Here is a 25,804-nt window from a genome sequence, read left to right as displayed (position 1 = left end):
CGGAGTTTGGAGCAGAGAAAGTTTTGATGTAGGCCATGCAAGGAGATGGGTGGTTCATGCCCTAAAAAACCCCTAAGCTCCCCCCAAGGACTTTGGCAAAGGACTTTTAAAAGTCAGGTGAGATTGAGATGAGACATATAGAACAGACTTGTGGACATAGTAGGGGCAGAAGAAGGTGGGGCAAATTGAGAGAGTAGCATGGAAACATGTAAATTACCATATGTAAAATAGATAGCCAGTAAGAATTTGTTGTATGAAGCAGGGAGTTCAAATCTGGTGCTTTGAGACAACCTAGAGTGGTTGGAGGTGGGAGGGAGGTTCTGGAAGGAGGGGACATATGTATGCCTATGGCTGATTCATATTGATGTATGGCAGAAACCAGTACAATATTGCAAGGTGATTCTCCTCTAACTAAAATTAAATAAAAATTTTTAAAGTTTTCTTAAGTTTGGTGATGTGAGGAGTTTCTCTGACCTTGGATGTGGGAAAGAAAGCTGAGTGTCAAAGAACTAATGCTTTTGAGCTGTAGTGTTGGAGAAGACACTTGAGAGTCCCTTGGACTGCAAGGAAATCCAACCAGTCAATCCTAAAGGAAATCAGTCTTGAATATTCATTGGAAAGACTGATGTTGAAGCTGAAACTCCAATACTTTGGCCATCTGATGCGAAGAACTGACTCATTTGAAAAGACCCTGATCCTGGGAAAGATTGAAGGCAAGAGAAGAAGGGGACCACAGAGGATGAGATGGTTGGATGGCATCACCGACTCAGTGGACATGAGTTTGGGTAAACTCCAGGAGTTGGTGATGAACAGGAAGGCCTGGTGTGTTGCAGTCCATGGGGTCGCAGAGTCGCACACGACTGAGTGACTGAACTGAACTGAACTGAAGTGAGGGGTGGGGGTATTGCAGGGTCTGTGATCAGTTTCTGCACAATTCTCCAATTGTCTGATGATGAGGGAACAGGGTGGGGTCACAGGGGTTAACAGGGGTCCTTAAGCTCCAGGAGGCCTAAGACTATGTGCTTTAGGGTCATCAAATAGTTAACATATTCCATTTAGTGCAGGGTGGGAGGGTGGGGAGTGAGGGTCTTCACATCTACAAAACAACTCAGGAAATGTGCATCAAATACTATTATCTAGGTACTTCAGAGGGGAGCTAAAGCAGAGGCTATGAGGGAAGTCCAGTACCCTTCCCCTCCTGTTTCACAGGATCCTGCTCCATTACATATTCAGTATAGGTTTTTACAAGATGTTAAATATAATTCTGTGCTATACAGTTGGTCCTCGTTGGTTATCTATTTTCTGTATCAGTTCAGTCGAGTCGTTCAGTCGTGTCCGACTCTTTGCGACCCCGCGTGGACTGCAACACCCCAGGCTTCCCTGTCCATCACCAGCTCCCAGAACTTGCTCAAACTCATGTCCAAAGAGTCAGTGATGCCCATCCAACCATCTCATCCTCTGTCGTTCCCTCTTCCTCCTGCCTTCAATCTTTCCCAGCATCAGGGTCTTTTCCAATAAGTCAGTTCTTTGCATCAGGTGGCCAAAGTATTGGAGCTTCAGCGTCAGCATTAGTGGTGTGTATCAGGACTGCGGTGGAACCTTGGGAGCTGAAAGGAGGAGACAGACCCTGCGCCCTGCTTTGAAGGAGTTTAAGCTACAGGTGTCGCCGGGAACCTGCACATCCCTTACCCTGCGAGGAAAGTGTTTGTCTTACCTCGTCCAGTCCTCAAGCTCAGGCATCCCAGCACACCTGAAAAGCCACTGTGAGTGCAACCTCAAGCAGGATGGGAGTGACACTCTACTCCCTGAGCGGGGCACGGAGGGTGTACGCAATCCGCTGCTCCCAGGCGTGGAAGACGCCTCCTCCCTTTCTGACCCGTGTACTTGGCTCCTCCCAGGTGCCAGCGAGTACATCATAAAAATCGGCAAAGGTAGTAAACTCACTGTAAATCTGGAGATGCACCCACTGTTCCCGGACACCAGCGCACTGAGACCCACAACCCTTACAAGCAGGGACCGCCGAGGACCCTGGGAGTTGCCCGCGGGGATGATCCCACGCCTCCGACAAGCAGGGGTCTCCCCGGGAGCTTCACGGAGAGTCCCCCCCTAGGGCTAAAGTCGGCTCTCGAGACCAGAGGGCTGGGAAAAGATGGGGTCAGAGGCCGGCTCACCCCTAGAACTCTCAGTCCCTGTGTGGTTTAATCTAGGTGAGAGACGGATGGAGTCCCAGGGTTTGGGGAAAGTGCAAAAAACCGGGCTCCCCATTCTCAGTCCTACAGTCCTTCAGGGTATTGGGGTGCGGGACAAACAGTATACAGCAACATCTTCGTCGCTCCCTCATCATCCCCATGGGTGACCTACCCGCAATCTGTCTGCAGGTGGTCTCAGGTAGGGGAGACCGGGTGCGCGCGCCCTCTCTTCCAGGGATGGGGGTGCCCCGCCGAGGTGCTCCAGGTGGGACCAGCGCCCTTGCTAGATCCCGGAGACGGACCCGAAGTTCAAGTTCTCTCTGCCCCGTGCGCCCAAAAGCCTGGAGAACTTGCCCAGCTCCAGGGGCAGGGGACAGGGGAACAGAGGCGCTCCGCACTCACCTTTTCGGGTTCGCCAGCATCCAGCTCAGCGACCGGCACAGCCCCAGGGCGCACACTTGGGGCGCCTCCCGCTGTCCCGCATTCGCATGACGCCGCTGACCCGCGCGAGTGAGGGACTCTGATGCGTCCCAAGCCCGGTCGTGACTCCGAAGACTGCGCCCCGGCCCTCGCCGCTGCCCGCGCTCCGCCACCAACTTTTCTCCTGCCTCCGCTTCCTGGTCCCACCCTCATTTCCTTCCCAGTTCTGGGGTTCCGGGACTATCCCCAGCCCTCCGGGGGCGCCCAGCACCCACACCCTCCCGCGCGGATGCTGAGCTGGAGGAGAGCTGGGCGCAGGGTAGAAGGGCGCCGGCGGGGACTCTGGGCGCCTCCAGCGCTGGAGAAGTGGCGCCGCCGGAGGCAGACGGACCAGGTGAGATGGCTCTCAGCCGTGATCTCTTGTCCCCGCGAACCGAGTCCTCCCACGGGGAAACTGCGAGGTCGAGGTTGCAGACTCGTTCCCTCGCCCCCTGCAGCGGGGTCCTCGGGAATTCTGCCCGAATATGGAGAAGGGTCCTTTCTTTCCCCATCTACCCTTGGTCCCTCCCAGCAGGCGATCAGCGCCTCCGACTTTTAAATTGCTCAGTTGTCTTGGAAGCTCTTGACTTCAGGAATTAAAAATCCCATACATTTGTTGCATAACCATCCTCGACCTCCACTGGGAGAACAGGAAGCACGGAATCTGTGTTTACATAGGTGGACATTTACCAGTATTTGGCCTTCCCTGGCGGCTCAGATGGTAAAGAATCTGCTTGCAATGCAGGAGACCTGGGTTCCTTCCCTGGATCGGGAAGATCCCCTGGGGAAGGGAATGGCTACCCACTCCAATACTCTTCTCTGGAAAATGCCATGGAGAGAGGAGCCTGGCGAGCTACAGTTCAGGGAATCGGAAAGAGTCGGACACGAGAGAGCACCTTCCACACTTTACCTGTGTTTTGGTTACGCCTATGTGTTAAGGCTCAAAACGTTAGGTGCAAAAACCCACCGTAAACTGGAAACGTTAGAAAGGTTAACTGTTGACTCGTTGGATTATGTACTCATGGAGTTTAAACGCACTGCACTTCAGTTAACTATTAAAGAAGAAAGAACCCTTTCTCCTGCAGACTTGTTTCCCGAAATAGCATTTCTTTTTTCTTTTTTTTGCGGGGGTGGGGGGTACTGGGCTGGGGAAAGCCTAACTTCCCATTGCTCTGCCTTTCTCCTAGATTTTCAGGAGCACTGGGACCTTCTCCCCTCCTGGCTGCCTCGGCCTCCACCCTAATTAGGTTCTTCCTGTTCCTGTGAATCTGTGGGGAGTGGGAGCCAGAGGGACCCCTCTCCTGACAGTACCCCAATGCCCAGACAGCACTCAGCCCCCAGCTGCCACCCATTCCCCACACCCCTCTCCCAGCTCTAGGACATCCGCCTCCATCTCGTCTTCTAGGAAAGGGATCAGGCCACCCCTCTCTCTCCTGGGAGGTTCAGTCCAACCTCAGAAAGGGAACCAAGCTGTCTGTGCCCTGTGTCACCTTCTTTCTGGTTTGTTAGAGCAACAGAGGGCTTCCTGAGCCTAGAAAGCATTCTGAAAGAAAAGAAAACAAAATGAAAGCCAGTGAAAGAGAATTAGAGAGATTCTGAGCGAACTGAAAATCCATTGTGTATGTTCATAGCTGCTCAGTTGTGGCCAGCTCTGTGTGACCCCATGAACTGTAGGCCCCCAGGCTCCCCTGTCCATTGAATTCTCCAGGCAAGAATACTGGAGTGGATTGCCATTCCCTTCTCGGGGAAAATCCATTTGTGTACCCTAACTCAGGCACACGGAGGTGCCAGGCCTAAGAGGAGCTGGGGGTGGGCAGGAGAAAGCACTTGGGGTGGGAGCAGGTCCCCCCAGAGAGCACCTTGGGGAATCTGGACCCAGGCTGAAGTGAAGGCAGTTCACGGGGTTTCCAGGTTGATCCCACCTGTCAGCCATGGGGAGGAAGCAGCTCAGAAAACAGGACACCAGGCCAGAGGGGTCATAGTTACATGTGGGCTCTAATACATTTGGGGACTTCCAGGTGGCACTAGTGGTAAAGAACTCGCCTGCCAATGCAGGAGGCATAAGAGACAGGGTTCGATTCCTGGGTGGGGAAGATCCCCTGGAGAAGGGCCTGGCAACCCACTCCAGTATTCTTGCCTGAAGGATCCCATGGACAGAGGAACCTGGTGGGCTATGGTCCGGTCCATAAGGTTGCAAAGAGTTGGATGCCACTGAAGCAGCTTCAATTCAGTTCAGTTCAGTCACTCAGTCACGTCCAACTCTTTGTGACCCCATGAACCGCAGCACACCAGGCCTCCCTGTCCATCACCAACTCCCGGAGCTTACTCAAACTCACGTCCATTGCGGCAGTGATGCCATCCAACCATCTCATCCTCTGTCATCCCCTTCTCCTCCTGCCTTCAATCTTTCCCAGCATCAGGGTCTTTTCAAATGAGTCAGCTCTTCGCATCAGGTGGCCAAAGTATTGGAGCTTCAGCATCAGCATGAGTCCTTCCAATGAATATTCAGGACTGATTTTCTTTAGGATTGACTGGTTGGATCTCCTTGCAGTCCAAGGGGCTCTCAAGAGTCTTCTCCACCACCACAGTTCAAAAGCATCAGTTCTTCGGCACTCAGCTTTCTTTATAGTCCAACTCTCACATCCGTACATGTCTACTGGTAAAACCGTGGCTTTGACTAGACAGACCTTTACTGGCAAAGTAATGTCTCTGCTTTTTAATATGCTGTCTAGGTTGGTCATAGGTTTTCCTCCAAGGAGCAAGTCTTTTAATTTCATGGCTGCAGTCATCATCTGCAGTGATTTTGGAGCCAAGAAAATAAAGTCTCTCACTGTTTCCATTGTCTCCCCATCTATTTGCCATGAAGTGATGAGACCAGATGCCATGATCTTAGTTTTCTGAATGTTGAGCTTTAAGCCAGCTTTTTCACTCTCCTCTTTCACTTTCTTCAAGAGGCTCTTTAGTTTCTCTTCACTTTCTGCTATAAGGGTGGTGTCATCTGCATATCTGAGGTTATTGATATTTCTCCTAGCAATCTTGATTCCAGCTTGTGCTTCATCCAGCCAAGCATTTCGCATGATGTATGATGCATATAAGTTAAATAAGCAGGGTGACATTATATAACCTTGACGTACTCCTTTCCCAATTTGGAGCCAGCCTGTTGTTCCATATCCAGTTCTAACGGTTGCTTCTTGACCTGAATACAGATTTCTCAAGAGGCAGGCCAGGTGGTCTGGTGTTCCCATCTCTTTAAGAATTTTCCACAGTTTGTTGTGGTCCACACAGTCAAAGGCTTTGGCATAGTCAATAAAGCAGAAGTAGATGTTCTTCTGGAATGCTCTTGCTTTTTTTATGATCCAACAAACATTGGCAATTTGATCTCTGGTTCCTCTGCCTTTTTTAAATCCACCTTGAACATCTGGAAGTTCACAGTTCATGTACTGTTGAAGCTTTACTTGGAGAATTTTGAGCATTACTTTGCTAGCGTGTGAGATGAGTACAGTTGTGCAGTAGTGTGAACACTCTTTGGCATTGCCTTTTTTTGGGATTGGGATGAAAGCTGACCTTTTCCAGTCCTGTGGCCACTGCTGAGTTTTCCAGATTTGCTGACATATTGAGTGCAGCACTTTAACAGCATCATCTTTTAGGATTTGAAATAGCTCAACTGGAATGCCATCACCTCCATTAGCTTTGTTCTTAGTGATGCTTCCTAAAGCCCACTTGACTTCACATTCCAGGATGTCTGGCTCTAGGTGAGTGATCACATCATTGTGGTTATCTGGGTCATGAAGATCTTTTTTGTATAGGTCTTCTGTGTATTGTTGCCATCTCTTCTTAATATCTTCTGCTACTGTTAGGTCCATACTATTTCTGTCCTTCATTGTGCCCATCTTTGCATGAAATGTTCCCTTGGTATCTCTAAGTTTCTTGAAGAGATCTTGAGTCTTTCCTATTCTATTGTTGTCCTCTATTTCTTTGCACTGATCACTGAGGAAGGCTTTCTTATCTCTCCTGGCTATTCTTTGGACTCTACATTCAAATGGGTATATCTTTCCTTTTCTCCTTTGCCTTTAGCTTCTCTTCTTTTCTCAGCTATTTGTAAGGCCTCTTCAGACAACTGTTTTGCCTTTTTGCATTTCTTTTTCTTGGGGATGGTCTTGATCACTGCCTCTTGTACAATGTCACAAGCCTCCATCCTTAGTTCTTCAGGCACTTTGTCTATTGGATCTGATCCCTTGAATCTATTTGTCACTTCAACTGCGTAATTGTAAGGGATTTGATTTAGGTCATACTTGAATGGGCTAGTGGTTTTCCCTACTTTCTTCAATGTAAGTCTGAATTTGGCAATAAGGAGCTCATGATCTGAGCCACAGTCAGCTCCTGATCTTGTTTTTGGTGACTGTATAGAGTTTCTCCGTCTACAGCTGCAAAGAATATAATCAGTCTGATTTTGTTATTGACCATCTGATGATGTCTATGTGTAGAGTTTCTCCTGTGTTGTTGGAAGAGGGTGTTTGCTATAACCAGTGCGTTCTCTTAGCAAAACTCTGTTGCCTTTGCCCTGCTTCGTTTTGTACTCCTAGTCCAAATTTGCCTGTTACTCCAGGTGTTTCTTGACTTCCTACTTTTGCATTCCAATCCCCTATAGGGAAAAGGATATCTTTTTTGGGTGTTAGTCCTAGAAGGTCTTGTAGGTCTTCATAGAACTGTTCAACTTCAGCCTCTTCAGCATTATGGGTTGGAGCATAGACTTGGATTACCGTGATATAGAGTGATTTGCCTTGGAAATGAATAGAGATCATTCTGTCATTTTTGAGATTGCATCCAAGTACTGCATTTCAGACTCTTTTGTTTGCTATAATGGCTACTCCATTTCTTCCAAGGGATTCTAGCCCACAGTAGTAGATATAATGGTCATCTGAGTTAAATTCACCCATTCCAGTCCATTTTAGTTCACAGATTCCTAAAATGTCCATGTTCACTCTTGCCATCTCCTGTTTGACCACTTCCAATTTGCTTTCATTCACAACCCTAACATTCCAGGTTCCTATGCAATATTACTCTTTACTGAAGCAACTTAGTATGCACAATAGGTCTGGGCAGCCAAGAGTTGAGGCTTTTATTGTTTGTTTTTGTTTAAGAGAAAAAAATAAAACTCTTGTTGATAATTTCCCACAGTTCCTTCCATTTGGCTCCCTAGATGTGACCTCAGAAGCAGGGGTAAGGACTTCCTTGGTGGTCCATTGGTTAAGAATCTGGCTTGGATGGCAAAACCAATACAATATTGTAAAGTAAAATAAATAAATAAAACTGGGGGGAAAAAAAAAGAATCTGACTTGGAGTGCAAGGGACCCAGGTTTCATCCCTGGTAAGGGAACTAGGATCCCACATGCCCAGGTGCAATTAAGCCCACACATTGCAACCAGGTACCCCAAAGATCCAAATGATGCAATGAAGATCCTGTTTACTGCAACGAAGACCCCGCGCAGCCAAATGCTGCTGCTGCTGCTAAGTCTCTTCGGTCGTGTCCAACTCTGTGCGACCCCATGGACTGCAGCCTACCAGGCTCCTCCGTCCATGGGATTTTCCAGGCAAGAGTACTGGAGTGTGTTGCCATTGCCTTCTCTCCACGCAGCCAAATACATAAGTTAAAAAAAAAAAAAAGCAGATGTAGTTCTAAAATACATGTGGACTATGAGGTACTCCTAAAGCAGAAGGACTGTCTTCTTTTCTATCTGCTTCTGCCCCTTCTCCTCTCTCTCTCTCCTGCTCCCTCTCCAGCCCAAACACACACACATTTCTCACCTTCTGAACTCATCCAGCAGTGTGTGATCCCTGACTGACGAATTGATTAATCAGGGCTTGTTTACCTTTCCCTCCAAGGGAAGATCATATGAACACTAAAGTCGTAAAAATAGTCCTAAAAATGTACTCAGAGTTCCCCTCCTTTCCTTCCTCTTTGCAGTCTTATGATCTGCAAATCTTACTTCCCCATCATCTCTTCCCTTCCAGTCCTTAATATTACTCTCAAGTTGCAAAATTCATATAGGACCTGGTCCAGAATACCACTGGGAAGTGGTTCAGACTCTGCGCTTCCAGTGAAGGGGTACGAGTTCGATCCCTGGTCAAGGAACCAAGATCCCACATGCTGTGCAGCACAGCCAAAATGATTTTGAAAAAATACCACTAGGAAAATCACAAAACCCCTTTCTGCCTGCCTGGTATCCACGATAAGGGAGTGAACTGAAGAAACACTGCTTTTATCTTCCCTCCTTTTGTATCCTCATGCCCTTTGTCTCTGTATCTCTTCCTGGATAAATATTTAGTCTGGCCTAGGCCTCACCCAGTAAGAATATAACTACTTTTTACTGAACCTTGCTATGGGCCTTTGTTTCCCCATTATGTTGTTCATTTGTTTGTTTCCTTGCTGATTGTCTGTTACAGGGCTACTCATCTAGCCCTCAGTGAAAACTCTGTGGAGTATAACTTGATTCAACTCTGCCTTTTAAACAAATTCTTATTTAATTGCTATATTTGATTGCACTAGATCTTTATTGCTGCATGCTGACTTTCTCGAGTTGTGGCGCGAGGGCTTCTCATTGCCGTTGCTTCTCTTGTTGCGGACCATGTGCTCTAGGGTACACAGGCGTCAGTAGTTGTGGCACACGGACTTCATTGCCCCAAGGCATGTGGAATCTTCCTGGACCAGGGATTGAACCTGTGTCCTCTGCTTTCACCAGTGGATTGTTCACTGCTCAACCACCAAGGAAGTCCTCAACCCTGCTTTCCCAGCTCTTGGAGCCACGCCTGGCATAGTGTGTAACTTGCAACCATTTGCAGGGTGAATTAATCCTATAAAACTATACATATTATCCATTCTACCACTGAAGAAACTGGGATTCAGAAATATTCAATTAAAACGACCTAGCTTGCAGCGACAATAGTATTTTGGAACCCTTAAGTTAGATGCTTTTCTGAGCACAATGCATGAGTTGACTCACTGAATCTGTATGAAAACTCTTAAAGCATATGCTCTTTTTATAATCATTTTAAAGGTAAGGAAATGCATGCTTAAAGATGTCCAGTCACTTGTTCAGGGTCACACAGATGGCAGAGGGTGGAACTGACTCCATCCCAGGCAGTTGGGAGGTCATTTTCACCAGGCAGCTTGGCACCTGGGTATTTCTAGCTGTGCCCCACCCTTACTGCCTTGTTACTGACCAGAGACATTGAACTCTTGGAAAGTAAAGTGAAAGTGAAAGTCTCTCAGTTGTGTCTGGCTCTTTGTGACCCGATGGACTATACAATTCCTGGAATTCTCTAGGACAGAATGCTGGAGTAGGTAGCTGTTCCCTTCTCCAGAGGATCTTCCCAATCCAGGGATCGAACCCTGAGTTTCCTGCATTGCAGGCAGGTTCTTAACCATTTGAGCCACCAGGGAAACCACAGAATACTAGAGTGGGTATCCTATTGCTTCTCCAGCAGATCTTCCCAACCCAGGAATCGAACTGGGGTCTCCTGCATTGCAGGCGGACTCTTTACCAGCTGAGCTACCAGGGAATTCATTGGACTCTTTAATTCATAGAAATTGGTAAGAGGCCAGAAGAGAAATTCAGGCAAATGTCAGGCTCCCTTGAGGGTTCCCCGAGGAGACTGGGCTGGTTCCTTAAATGGAGTGAGGTGGGGTTTGGACAGGTGGGTATTGCAGGAGAGACAGCTTCGGTGGTCTGCGCACCCTCTTGGTGATGCCCTGTGCAGGAATCATGTGTGGGACTCCACTGTTGCTGTTTGCAGCACCTTGGAAGCAGCAGTTGGTTTGTGGTCTTTCTGTATCTTATTGTTTGTAATTTGCCCCAACTGCACAAGCATGAAGTTATTTTTAGTCTCTTATTTGTATCTGTTGCTGGAGGAGACCTTTGCCAACAGCAAACGCTGCAGCAAAGGATCCCAGGTCCCAGCCGGTCTGAGGTTCTGTTGGCTCCCCACTTGCTTGCTCATCTCTGGGTCAAATCTCATTTGCTAAAACTTTCTACTGCAAACAAAAATTGGTGGTAGCATCTGCTTTTCACACTCCCAGAACTAGCCTCATCACAAGCCTCAAGGCATCGCCCCACCTGGGTAGTGCCACCTCTTCAGAAAGTCTGGGTCTCAGCACTCAACCTCCCAGAGAGGGGGTCCCTCTGCCATGTTCTGGGGGCAACACAGCACCTGAATGGTAGGTAGTCCTTCCTCTGAGGTCCACAGTTGTCGGTACCAACACAACCTCAGGTATTGGGGAAATTAAGTATTTTGTGCAAAGAGGTGTGTGGTGGTGGTGGTTTGGTTGCTAAGTCATGTCCAACTCTTGCAACCCCACGGACTGTAGCCCACCAGGCTCCTCTGTTCATGGGATTCTCTAGGCAAGAATACTGGAGTGGGTTGCCATTACCTTCTCCAGGGGATCTTCCTGACTCAGGAATTGAACCTGGGTCTCCTGCATTGCAGACAGATTCTTTACCAACTGAACTCAAGGGAAGCCTCAAAGAGGCGTGCATGTCTAGCAAAACCTGGTTCAGTATCACTCACTCAGGGCCCGTTTAAGAAATCACAAGTATTTTATTTTCTGCCACTTAAAACACATCAGATTACAAAGCATTCTGGTTTCATGTGGAATATTTGTAGAAGTATCTGAGTGATTTTTATAGTGAATTCACTGAAAGTGAAATTAAAGAGTTTTGTAGAGAAAATATATTCTTCTGCTCATGTAAATACATCATATTCTATATTGGAATGTAGCAGGAAACTGATTGGGATATAAAAAACAGTCCATTAGCTCTGAAAAAAGGTGTAAAATTACAGAAATATAAGAAATAGGTTGGCTTAAGTGAGTACTGGTACAAATCAGGAGAAGAAATGCCACAAAAAATACTGGTAAATGGATTCTCATCTTTTATTTGTGGTATTATAAAAGCAAATGGCAGCACTGCAATTCAGGAAATATGGGTGACTCAAAAGCAAGTCACAATATAAAATTAGATGAAATAAAAACGAATGGTTCTATTGGCAAGCAAAGAAATTAAGCAATAAGAAAATACACATTGGACTGAATTCCCACACAAGTTGCTAGAGGGAATGTTGACAAGCTAATATTTCTGTATAAATCAAGACAAAACATACAGTAAAAAAAAAAAAAAAAAAACAGAGTTAAAGAAACCCCAAGGTCATTCTCATGCATGCAGTAAAAGCCAATATCTGCTTGGCTGTTCTCACACTAACAAATGGCAGGGGAGGAAAAAAAAGAATTCTAATAGAAACTAGCTTGAACCCTGGTTTCAAGAAGGACCCAGAAATTCCATTCCTCTTGGAACTTTGGCTTGTGGTCATAAGAAATTTAAATTTAACTCTCCTAAGGAAATAGCCCAAATTCTACCTTTGATTCTTTGGATGGGTAACAGGATGTTACTTATGCAGAAAATCATTCTAGGATGGAAATCCATGTCCACTCTTTTCTGTGATGTTTGTGTTTCTATTTTCTGCCCCTAGACGTAATAGTGTTCCCATAGTCTGTAAATCCGCTACTCTCTCTCCTTCCCTCTTGGGTTGTCAACATGTTATCCTGGTTCATTAGATTCGGGATAAATACGTTGCTTTAAGAAACTGAAGTCGCTCAGTCGTGTCCGACTCTTTGCGACCCCATGGGCTATAGCCTACCAGGCTCCTCAGTCCATAGAATTTTCCAGGCAAGAGTACTGGAGTGGGTTGCCATTTCCTTCTCCAGGGGATCTTCCCAACTCAGGGATCAAACCCGGGTTTCCCGCATTGCAGGCAGATGCTTTACCCTCTGCGCCACCAGGGAAGCCCCAATATGTTGATTTGGATAAAGATGAATCATGCCTCCTGATAAATATAGTCGCTCTTTACAAAGTGAGCAGTACAGACACTCCATTCAAAGGGTGATCAGAGACAAGGTGTAAGCAGGAAATCAATAGATTATTGTACATCTCTCATTATGAAAGAAATGCAAATCAAAACTTCGGTGAGGTACCACCTCCCACCAGTCAGAGTGGTCATCATCAAAAAGTCTACAAATAGCAAATGCTGGAGGGAGTGTGGAGGAAAGGGAAACCTCCTACACTGTTGATGGGAAGGTAAGTTGGTGCAGCCACTGTGGAGAACAGTATGGATGTTCCTTAGAAAGCTACAAGTAGAATTACTCTATGATCCAACAATTCCACTCCTGGGAATTTAGCTGGACAAAACTATAATTCAAAAAGATACATGCATCCCAATGGTCATAGCAGCAGTATCCACAATAGCCAAAATATGGAAGCAACCTAAATGTCCATTGACAGATGAATGGGTAAAGAAGAGGTGGTACATTTATAAGATGGAATACTACTCAGTCATTGAGTAGTATGAACAATGAATGATATAATGCCATTTGCAGCAACATGGATGCAACTAGAGATTATCATACTAAGTGAACTAAGTCAGAAAAAGAAAGACAAATAGCATATAGTACTTATATGTGGGATTTAAAATATGGCACAAACAAACCTATCGACAAAACAGAAACAGGCTCACAGACACAGAGAACAGACTGGTGGTTGCAGACGGAGTCAGGAGTGGGGGAGAATAGGACTGGGAGTTTAGGGTTAATATGCAAGCTATTATAAATAGGATAGATAAACAACAACATCTTACTATATAGCAGAGGGAACTATATTCACTATCCTGGGATAAACCATAATGGGAAATGATATATAAAGAAAAAGAATGTGTATATGTGTATAAATGAGTCACTTTGCTGTGCAGAGATTGGAGCAACACTGTATATCAGCTGTACTTCAGCGAAAAAGTTAAATTAAAAAATAAGTGGATTGTCAGTTCAGTTCAATTCAGTCACTCAGTCGTGACCGACTCTTTGCAACCCCAGGGACTGCAGCACACCAGGCCTCCCTGTCCATCACCAACTCCCAGAGTATACTCAAACTCATGTCCATTGAGTTGGTGATGCCATCCAACATCTCATCCTCTGTCGTCCCCTTCTCCTCTCGCCTTCAATCTTTCCCAGCATCAGGGTCTTTTCAAATAAGTCAGCTCTTCACATCAGGTGGCCAAAGTATTGGAGTTTCAGCTTCAACATTAGAAGTGGATTGTAAATTAGCTCAAATTTCTTAGAATCAGCCTGGGTTAAACAATAAATTTAATTCTAAGGATTCAATTTTTGCTTATTTTGTTTTGCTATGGTGTTTCTTGGGTAGCAACCTTGGGGACAGTTCCAAGAAGCTATTGCCATGAATGTTTTCAAGCATGCTATTCATTGAATTAACAGTTATTGTACTGAGAGATAGAGAAAATAAAACAAGTCACTGGAGTTTAAAATGTTCTAGGCTCTTGAAGTCTGGTGAACAACCTTTGGTTTGAGCATAGGGGATTTATGGGGAAATGGTGAAAAATAAAAAATTTTAAAGAGAGAATGGGTTTTGTGTTACAATGATTTGCTGTGACTTCTGGAGGCCTTTTTCTGAGCAGCTATACCTCCATACATAAAAAACAAAGTGATCTTGACTTCAGTACACCAGTACTTTGGCCACCTGATGCAAAGAACTGACTCATTGGAAAAGACCCTGATGCTGGGAAAGACTGAAGGCAGGAGGAGAAGGGGATGACAGAGGATGAGATGGTTGGATGGCATCACTGATTCAATGGACATGAGTTTGAGTAAACTCTGGGAGTTGGTGATGGACAGGGAGGCCTGGCATGCTTCAGTCCTCGGGCTCGAAAAGAGTTGGACATGATTGAGCGACTGAACTGAACTTAAAGTTAATTCCATCTCAAACATGAACTTGGGATGATTCCTCATTTAAGAGGCTTCCAACCTTCACTGCCATTCTTTATCAAATTTCCTTATGTGATGGTGATGCATCTGAGAACTTGGAGTCCCCTTCAAGGATCAGGGATACCAAGAGAACACATGGATACAGATTACAAAGGAAGATACAGCCTCTGGCCTAGCTGCATGCCTGAGATAGCTCAGAAGACACCTAACCCATCCCAGTTTACCACCACCATCCTCGCGAGTCACAGAGAACATCTCAACCTTTAGCAAGTGTTTGACTTTCCTGGGAATGTTAATAACATGTAGATTCTGGATTTCCTGATGGAGCTGAAACCTGCACCCCACAGGGTGACGTCTCTTAGCTCAAAGAAGGAATGAAATGTTCTATCCAGCTAGACATCGAGCACTCTGAAATGTAGGTATTTTCTCCTCATAAATGGTAACAGCTAGTACAAGAATACTGATAGCAGCCACCATTTATAGACTTTGCATATTGTGTGGATACATAACACAAATGCTGTGCATTTTGCCCCATCCTTGTATATGACATTACAGATAATTAAGTACGAACACTTGTTGAACCTTCCCATGAGCCAGGAGATTTTTAAAATTCTGGCTGTGCTGGGTCTTTGTCGTAGTGCACGGGCTTCTCTCTAGTACCCATGTGTTGGCTTCTCTAGTTGTGGTGAGAGGGTCTCTTATTGTGGAGCTTGGGCTCTAGAGCATGCAGGCTCAGTAGTTGTGGGCTCAGCTGTTGCCCTGCAGCATGTGGGATCTTAGCGTCTTGATGCAACTTCAAACTCATGTCCCCTGCATTGGAAGGTAGATTCTTAACCACTGGACCACCACGGAAGCCCAAGCCAGGTATTTTTCTAAGCATTTCATGTGCGAGAGTCATTCCAACCTTCACAATAAGGCTATGAGTTGAAGGATATTATTGTCACCATTGAAAGTGAAGTGAAGTTGCTCAGTCATGTCTGACCCTTTGTGACCCCATGGACTGTAGCCTACCAGGCTCTTCCATCCATGGGATTTCCAGGCAAGAATACTGGAGTGATGGTGGTATTTTAAGACGCAGATAGTCACATGGCTAAATCCTTCACATTTTCTTCAGGTTTTTGATCAACTATAGCTTAAAAGACTATTAACTCACCACCTGTTTCAAATTGTCACCTACCTTTATCATCAGCAATCGTGATCCCTATTATCTGTTCCCTTCTCATTCCCTGTTGTACTTAATGACCTTTCAGTATTTAATGCAACTTAATTAATTCTGAGGTTCATATTCTACTGTTTACATGTTATGAGATGTAAGCTATCTGAGCATTTTTTCTCTTTTTCCACTGATGTATCTTCAGCACCAAGGAGAGTGCTTGCAATAGAGCTGACGATTCAAACAATATATACTTGTGGAAGATTGAATGAAGAGATTAGTTCAAGGTCATCTTGCTAGTGAGTGGCAAGTCTGGGGCTGGAACCAAGGTAGCCTGGCTCCACCATCTATGTTCCCAAGTACCATATTAAACTCAGGTCATTGAACAAATGACATATTTTCCAAGATCAAACAGCTGGTCTCTGATGGGGTTGGCATTGTCTCTTGGAGCTGAATCTGATACTCTGACCTCTGTACCCCACATTGATTTAAATCACAGACACAGAGTTTTGGGTGAAGTAGAAAAGAATAGCTTTATTGCTTTGCCAGGCAAAAGGGGGCCACAGCAGTCTAATGACCTCAAAACTATGTGTTCTGACCTGGTTCAAGAGGGGGTGATCAGTTCATGGATATTCTTCTGATTGGTTGGTGGTCAGGTAATCGGGAGTAAGCCTCATCAACCTTCTGGTTCCAACAGGTCTAGGGTCTATGTTCTTGTGGGCAGCAGACAGTTAGCTTCTCCCACCTGGTAGGGGTTTCAGCATCTGCAAAACATCTCAAAGATACTGTTCTGTGTATCCCTTGAGGGGGGACCAGAACCCTGCCCCAAGGCTGCCCTGTTGCTTTTCGACTGCTTCTCCCTAGTCTCTGCATGCCCTCCCTCTCCTGATTAGCAACTGTTTGAACTTGCCCATTGGAACTCAAGGAAGGTCAGGGTGGCTGAATAAAGCCTACTTCCTGCAAGGAAGAAAAGAGGAGATACAGAAAGACTTTTGTGCCCAGGAGCCCCACAGGGTCCTGCTCAGTTTCACTCTGAACTCATTTAGACAAGAAGGCACCAAATCTGTTCTCCCTGCACTAAAGGATCTTTTCAAGGTCAATGGGAAAGACACTGAAAGATATTCCTGGTGCCTGAAGTGGGGGGAGAGGAGCTGAAAGAGACACTCCTGTCCAGGTTCAGTACATCTGGAATGGGTTTTAGAGGTGTTTGCCATGGTGGACATGGTGGTGCAGAGCACATTTGGGGGGCACAGCTAACTTGGGTGGAGAGTATGCTTGGGAAAGACTGAGAGACACTGGTCCCCCTGAGTTTCACTGGCAATTCTCTCTGCATCATGTTCTAACATGAAGCTGGTTGATTCCACCAATCCACTGCAAGGAAAGAGGAAACCATTAGATTGAGTGATTTAGCAACATATAGATCAAAGAAATTAACCAGAACATAAATTCCAGCCCATTCAGATGGACAAATATCAGAATGTTCTCTCTTTCGGCCATTTGATTTTGTGGCTACTTGTATGTCAAAGTGACTTCAAAATATATGGTAAAACCTCTCCCCCGCCAAAAGAGTTTAACAGTCAAAAGAAAGAAATAAGAAAGCCAACCCATTGCCTAGTGTACAGAGTCTGGAAAATATCATAGTGAAATTTTCATCATCCTCATTAATTAGAGACTGAGAATCTAAGCTATTGAAGATGCCTGCTTGGGTGGTGACATTGTTCAGATCTGCATTCGAATATTCAGGATCAAAGCACTTAACTAGTGATTGAACATCACAGAGTGTGTTCATCAATAAGCCCTGCACCTTATTTGTGCTGATAAAAAAATGAGAAGTGTCTGATCTGCACATCAGCGGTGCTAATGGAGAAGGATCTGTGGGAGTGAGTATCATAGAAGAGATACTGTATCCACAACAGAGGTGGGATTATTATCAAGCTCAACATGAACACAGCTAGAGAAATGCCAGCATCACTCTTATCACCCAGAAGGGGAGCATCTCTGACAACACCTCCTAAATGCCCAGAGGAGTGACAGTGACCGCATCAGCAAATGTGTCCACGTGGCGGGGACCCTGGACAGACCTGATATTAGACCTGGGCATGGTGTTGATTTCTGATTATGGGAATTTGAAATGACAGAAGGTGAACTGGTTGAGTTGAGGGATTTCGACCAAGATGGATGTCAGCCAGCATCAAGCCTGATATGAGGAGGACACTTGGTAAATGTTTGGTGAATGAATGAATGGATGGATGGATGGATGAAAATGGCTAAATGCACCTTTTATTCCACCTTGTAAAACAAACTCAAGGTGGTTAGCATCCTGAGTACAAAAAGGGTGCCTCCATGTCTTCAGGCTACTTTCCTGACTATTTGAGCAACACAAAACATCTAATTCAAAATAGTGCAGGTACAAAAGGGAGTTTGTTGGTGTAACTGTCCGTGAGGAGTATTGCATTCAGGTAGAGCAGGGATTGGTGTCTGAAACAATGGCTCCAGGGCCTATTGTCCCCTCCTGGTTCATCTCTCCTGCATATTGATGTAACTGTGAAGCTTCACACGGCAGAAAGATGCAATCAGCAAAGGGCAGTATCCTTTTCAACTCAAGTCTTGTTGAAAGCATGTCTCTGGGGACTTCCTGGTGGTCCAGTGGCTAAGACTCTGCACTTCCAATGCAAGGGGTGCAAGTTCAATCCCTGGCCAGGAAACTAGATCCCACATGCCACAGTGAGGATCCAGTGTGTTTCAACTAAGACCCAGCACAGCCAAATAAATAAAATGAAAACAAAAAACTTGTCTTCCTTCTCAAAAATAGCATAAATAATTAAAACAAAATAGATTGCTTGCTCTTCTCATCTCACTGGGTCAAGGCCCATCCCTGACCTTCTGGGGCCATTCCAAAGTGATGCTTTGACTACCCTAATGAGGCACATATTTACTTCTAGAAAAGAATGAGGGCATTCTCTGTAATATAACCAGATATTTTTGGTTACTGAGTGATTCAAAAAATCTGCTAAAATAAGTGAATGTAAAAAAAGAAAGCCTGAATCTAGAATAATAGAACAAACACGAGTGAAGTTGGCGCACTTCGACATTCATTATGATCTGGGACAGGAATAGCAAATAAGTAGTTCTAATGAAGCCTTGGTCACATTATTAGCCAATCTTGATACTTGTCCTTCTTACCCCAGATGTCCGTTCAGAAATATCTCAGCACAGCTCTGGTCAGCGAACCATCCTTTTGGATTTGATGTGTGAACTGAAGCGTCAATGGCCATTCTTTACAGATAGGGTTTGGACGTGAGCGTGCAGAGGTCCTGGGTTCAAATACCAGCTCCATCTGACACCTGCTATCTGGGTGGATGTACACAGTGTAACTATCATAAGTCTCAATTTTGTCCCTTGGAAAATAGAGAAAATAAATCTTTGAAGATGAAGCAAATATAAATAGCCAAGTACAGCGCTAAAATACATGCTATTTTCCCTTCCCCTCCCTCAACGAGGTCCTCTCTGCACTAAGTGGAACTCTTTTTTGCAAAGTATAGCCAAACAAACTCCAACCTGTGATCAAGTGCCTATAACTCTCTCTCTGCAGTCCAACTTTGAGGGTTTCAGCACATCAAGATCTACTCTTTCTGTGTAAATAGTCTCAGGACCAGTGATATACTTGGAGAAGCCAATAGGGTTTGACTCCACTCAATCCATGATTGGAAAGATGCTGGACAATTCGGTGCAAATAGTGGCAAGATTTCAATGGGAACACTAACAGTGGTATTTATGATGATGGTTTTCTGCTTTAGAGGATGTGGCAGCCTGCAGAGTGCTTGCCTGTCTTAGGGACCAGCCTTGCCCCTGGGATACTTACAGAAAATCAATCCCTCCTTGGTGAGTCACTCCTTTAGAGCCAATTTGTAACTTTTACCTCTGAAGACACACAATCAATCAAACATGAGCGATTGCTGAAGCCTGAACTGGGCACCTGTTCCTTATACATCAAAAGTTTGGAGGAATAATTTCAATTCCAAGATGTATTTGTTCGGGTGGAAGGTGCCCTTGCCTTTCAGTTGAAATGTAGCCTGTCCTGGAATTTGGTAACAATGTTCAGTGTTTCACAGAAATCTGAAATAACATTTCTTTGGCTCATCCAAGTTTTGTTTGGCAGATATTTTTGAGTATCAGCTATTTTACCAGGCCCTCTGTTATGTGTCAGGGGATGAACAAAACACTTGACTCCTGCCCCCTTGGTGAAAGCTGCTATCAAGTCAAAAGCCAGATAAGAAATGATGAATTTCAAAATCAATCATTGAGTGACATTTGAGATAAGACTTACCAAGTAGAAGTGCATGATGTTTTTAAATTTTTACTGGGGAATTTTTTTTACTTTTAGTGTGCATTTTTATTTTTAATTTTTCTCAATTGTGTATTTTCAGTATAATGAAACAAAGCTGCATTTAGGGAGCATTTTGTGCTAAGATAAGGAAACTGTCACATAGAAAGAACTGAAATTAACAAGTGTAGAGACAGACTATTCAGGGCATGTGTGCTAAGTCACTTCAGTCATCTCTGACTCTGTGAGACCCCATGAAGCCTGCCAGGCCCCTCTGTCCATGGGATTCTCGAGGTGAGAATACTGGAGTGGGTTGCCATGCCCTCCTCCAGGGGATCTTCCTGACCCAGGGATCGAGCCCTCGTCTCTTACCTGCATTGGCAGGGAGATTCTTTACCACCAGTGCCACCTGGGGCAGAGCTATAATTGGTAATATTCCTTACTACCAATTCCCTTGGAATTCCCTTTTTCTCCCCATGACTGTAATGCCTGTACAGTTTCAGGGATCACATCCTCACAGGACAACCTTCCAAGCAGGATGAGATAGGGCAGGTGGAAACAGGCTCTTTCCCTTCCAGTGTTCTCTTTCTCAGAGATCTTTCCAAGAAATCCCAGCAAATTCCAAATATATTGCATGAGCCTGGATTGGCCAACAGACTCATTTCCAGACCAAGAACACAGGACTAAAATGGCCACAATTGTCTTCTTGTTGTTTAGTTGCTACTCTTTTGCGATCCCATCGACGGTAGCCCACCAAGCTCTTCTGTCCCTGGGATTTCCCAGGCAAGAATACTGGAGTGGGTTGCCATTCCTTTCTCCAGAGGACCTTTCTGTATTTGTATCCATATATCACCTCCCTCTTGAGCGTCTCTCCCACTCCCACATCCCACCCTAAGTAATCACAGACCACCAAGCTGAGCTTCCCATGCCCTACAGCAGCTCTCCACTAGCTAGCTATTTTACACACGATAGTGTACATTTGCCAGTGCTACTCGCTCAATGTGTCCCACCCCTTCCTTCTCCTTCCTTGTGAGCAGGGCTGTCCGCGAGTCCGATCTCTACGTCTGTATCTTCCTCCCCTGCAAACAGGTTCATCTTTTAAATACCAAGCGGAAAAGGAACTGTTGTCATTACTCCATCTGACCACATGGGGGCAGTGTTGAAGAGTGGTTCTGTGTGGATTTGCAAACCGTGATTCGCCGCTGCTCAGATACCGAAGTTCCGCTACTCTTCCGTGCCGCATTACTGTTCTTTTTAGTTCATGTGCAGCTATAGCCATTTTTCTCCACATCACTATTGTTGTCAAAACTCACCCTCTGTTCGCCGGTGCTGAATAGAAACGCAGAGACAGTTTTGGGTGATGTAGAAAAGGCTTGCTTTTATTGCTTTGCCAGGCAAAGGGGGCCATGGTGGGCTAATGCCCTCAAGACTGTGTGCCCCACCCCCGCAGTAGGTAGGGATGAGATTTATGGTTCAAAGAGAAGGGCACGGTCAGCTCATGGACATTCTTCTGATTGGTTGGTCGTGAGGTAATTGGGAGTCAGCATCGACAACCTTCTGCTTCCAGCTGATCTGGGGTCTACCTGCTTCTGGGGAGCAGACAATAAACTTCTCCCACCTGATGGGGGTTTCAGTATCTGCAAAACAGATCAAAAGACATGGCTCAGAGTTATATCTGCAGTCTTTGAGGAAGAACTAAGGGTCCTTGACTTTGTTTAGTGGCTGAAGTATTACCATTTTGTTTGACTTGTCTGTCTTTTTTCTACATGTTCTCACTTCTCTGATTAAATTTATTCTTTGACTAAAGTTTTTCTACAGACAAAAGGTGGGCAGAGACATGGGTGAGGTTCTATTCTGGGAAGACCTCATAGAGTCCTGCTCAATGATTCTGTCTCTGATGAATACTCTGATAAATTAGCCTCGAATTATTTTGAAAACAACCCTCTGGATGGATCTGTGTGACCTTTAGCTGAGACTAGCATTTTCCATGAGGTGATTTTATTTAGCATAAATGTACCCATCAGGTTAGAGAAATTAGAGTATCTACTTCTACCTGACCAGGAGGTTCTGGATTCCTTATGAAAATTGAGTCCTTGACTTTCCAGAATTAATTTTGTAAGCCAGGAGAGTGATACCATTTTTGCTCAGTCTTTGGAATAGAAGCTTTATGAGGAAATACACTCTGTCCTTTCATAACCCCAATTACAGTCTGGAGTAGAAGCCCAGCCTCTTGATAAAATAAATGAAGGATGAATAAAAGCTTAGACATGTCTTATATAAGGATTTTTAAGCAAATAGATGTTTAGATAACTAAAAGAGATGGTTGATTGACTCTTCCCTAAAGAAGGAAGACTCTTGTTGACTCTGCATTTTCATGGCTGGATGAAGTAAGACTGATATCATTTTTTAAAATATCTGTTTATTTACTTTTTGGCTGCATTGAGTCCAGTTGTAGCTCGCAGGGTCTCTCGTTGTGTCATGCGGGATCTTTTACTGTGTTACATGGGCTTAGTTGCCTGGAGGCATGTGGAATCTTAGCTCCCAGACCAAGGATTGAACCCATGTCCCCTGCATTGGAAGGTGGCTCCTTAACCACTGGACCACCGGGGAAGTCCCAAGGTTGGTATCATTTTAAACACACTGTCAGGAGAATCCCCTGTAATCTCAGTGTTAAGAGACATCGTGGTTTGAACTGTAATAGTCTCCTAAGAATGCCACTTGATCCTATTAAAAAAAAAAAAAAAAGAAAATCAATGACATTGAAAGATATTTTAACAGAATGTATTTTAAAATACAAAACATAAAAATATCTTAACCTGAAGCTTGTCCTGTGGACTAGCTTACTATCTGCCCAGTAACAACACTTAAATCTGCACCTTATGTATGTATGTGTAAAACACTCTTGACAGCCCTCCAGACTCCCTGGCCCTTCCGTTTACAGCCTTAAATAAAAATGATGACCTAATTTCTCTGCTTGGATCTAAGTGGCCAAACTCCACTGGGTTTGTCTTGCAAGAGGGCACATCCCCATTATATGAAGCCAATGTCCTCAACAAAGTGTGGAAATTCTGCCGTGTTTTCTGCTGTCTCACGTGCTGGAAATACTTTTCCAAGTCCCCCCTCTATTCCTTCTGTCATCACTTTTCAACTTATTTTTAGCAGAAGAGTGTGTTTCCTATTTCATAGAGGTAATCAAGCACTTCAAAATGTTCTCCCAGCTTCCTTTTACTGAACTTGGACTTCTGTTCATAAATGCACCCATTCTTCCCCCCTCCTTCTTTCTGGAGTCAATTCCTTCACCAGATTGATGGCCAGAGGTACAGATGTTGTATAGAAGCAATAGGTCCAATGAGCTGGGAACGTAAGACTTGGCTGGGCATGGGTCCAACAGGGCATGAACCCTGAATGCATTTTTGGAGGTGGGGGGAGGCATGCAATCATTGAATCCTATTGTCACGGGCTGAATGCTGTTCTCCAGACTTTGATATCCCTGCTCTATGTTCTGGAGCATCTTGTCCTTACCTCAATTTCCTATAACAATTTTTTAGGAACCAATTTGGAAAACATTTAGGAAATGCTTAGCACTTTTTGACCTGCCTTGTTTGTGTATATCCCAGCCAAATTCCTGGGCTGTAGAGAACCCCTGAAACTTAGGGCAATGGCAGTAATCACAGTGAAAAACCTGGGCTTCCTTTTTCTTACCTGATGAATCCACTCATAATTTCCAGAACCTCATTAACAGCTATCGTATCATAAATAAAGAGTTAAAATGAATGACTTTGGAAGATATTTTAACAGAATGCTAGCCCGGTGTCATTCTTTTAATTGGAGTGTAACTGCTTTACAGTGCTATGTTAGTTTCCGCTATATGACGAAGTGAATCAGTCATACATACATGTATATGTATATATCCCCTCCCTCTTGCACCTTCCTCCCAGTCTCTCCCTCACCCCTCTAGGTCATCACAGAGCACCAAGCTGTTGCTACGCGGCAGTGTCCCACTAGCTGTCCATCTTACACACGGTAACGTATATATGTCAATGCTAATCTCCCAATTCATCCCACCCTCCCTGTGTCCACATGTTCATTCTCTATGTCTGTGTCTCTCTTCCTGCCCTGCAAATAGGTTCATCTGTTCCATTTATGGATATAACTTGCGGAAGTTTTTGTAAAGAAGTAATGACATTCCCACTTGCACTATTGGTGGGAATGTCATTGTGTGCATGCTAAGTTGCTTTAGTCGTGTCCAATTCTTTGCAACCGTATGGACTGTAGCCTGCCAGGCTCCTTTGTCCATGTGATTCTCCAGGCAAGAATACTGCAGTGGGTTACCATGCCCTCCTCCAAGGGATCTTCCCGACCCAGGGATCAAACCTGAGTCTTTTGTGTCTCCTGTGTTGGCAGGCAGATTCTTTACCTCTGAGCTACCAAGGAAGCCCTGGAAGGTCATTACTTCTTTACAAAAGCTTCCGTAAGTCATACTCATAGAATTTTCTGTGAACACTGGCACGTTGATGATCACAGAGAATGTATCTCCCACTTGTTACTTCCTCTATCCCCCCACCCTCCCTCAATCTTATTTATTTATTTTGGCTTTGCCACCAGGCACTTTTCTTTTGTTGACTAGAGTATATTCAAATGCAGGCTATAATGACTGTACTGAAGAGACAAAGTTTTTTCTTTCCAGGCAAGTCTTACATGTGCAAGCTGTGATATTGTTTACACTGATGGGATTCTCGCCTTAATAATTTTGTAGGGAGGATCCTGGTGATTGAGGAATGGGGCAGAAAAAGAGGAAATGAGTGGAATAAACAAATAAACACAAATGAAGGGTATACATAACATCTTATGGGATTTCCCTGGTGACTCAGTTGTAAGAAATCTGCCTGGCAATGCAGGAGACGCCAGTTTGATCCCTGGGGCGGGAAGATCTGCTGGAGAAGGGAACAGCAACCCACTCTAGTATTCTTGCCTGGAGAATCCCATGGACAGAGGAGCCAGGCTGGCTACAGTTGAGAGGGTGACAAAGAGTCCGACACGACTGACCCACTGAGAACGCACATGCACGTAACATCTTAAAAGCCAACTGGGTTACAGAGGTAGAGGGTCGGCAGAATTTTTGGCTGTAGTAACTGGATCTGGTCATTTCCTGAAGACACAGGAAGCCTCCAGTTCTTTTCTGAACCTGAATCTGAACGTCTATGGGTAACCCAGGCAAAAGCTGACAGCCTGTGTCCTCAACCTCATTTCCACAGCTCTGAGCCCCATAAACACGCTGGGATCACCTAGGTTTTCGTCTGCATCTTGGGGCTTAAAAAGACAGAAAGCCTCCCGCAACGGCAATCTCTCTCTGGGCTGAGATCTCCTAGCTTGTACCAAATTGTTTTATAATTTCTCATTAAGCTGCAGTGAAATAAAAACACACAATTAGGACCAATTTTAATTACATGCTGCTCTCCCAAAGAAGACTTAAATTACAGTCAAAAATTAGATAAACAAATAAAACCTGGGGAAATAACAAGGAACAAAGAGAAATCTCCAAAGATCCTGGCATGGAGAACAGGGTTCAGATAATTAGAGATGAACTCTGAGGTTCGACTGCTTGGCTTTACTTCTAAGAAGTGCATGTTCATTTTAAAATGTCTGATTTTTTTTCTAAAGAATCAATAATCCTTGTAATGATGGGAAGATACTAAAATAATTCATTATACTTAAATATCAAAATGTAAATTATAGCTTCATGCCAGTACAAAGGCATATGATAGCAACATTTACATTCAGGCATGAATTTTTCAAACCTGCTATCAAAAAGCCTCACAATCATAACAGAACTTTATTAATTTTAACTTTATGAAATA

The 25,804-nt window shown here is 44.7% G+C and overlaps 1 long non-coding RNA gene across 1 annotated transcript in view; it reads left to right on the top strand.

Annotated features, from left to right (window-relative positions):
- Positions 1-2,869: 2,869 nt before the first annotated feature.
- LOC122693300 overlaps positions 2,870-25,804 on the top strand; it is a 32,493-nt gene continuing 9,558 nt past the window's right edge. The window contains exon 1 of the long non-coding RNA XR_006340855.1: positions 2,870-3,003. This is a non-coding gene — a long non-coding RNA (uncharacterized LOC122693300). The remainder of the gene's footprint in view (positions 3,004-25,804) is intronic.

Source organism: Cervus elaphus, chromosome 5, assembly GCF_910594005.1.
Source record: "Cervus elaphus chromosome 5, mCerEla1.1, whole genome shotgun sequence".
NCBI classification, from domain to species: Eukaryota; Metazoa; Chordata; class Mammalia; order Artiodactyla; family Cervidae; genus Cervus; species Cervus elaphus.
Note: the sequence above shows the minus strand (reverse complement) of the source record. Positions and strands in the feature narration are given on the sequence as shown.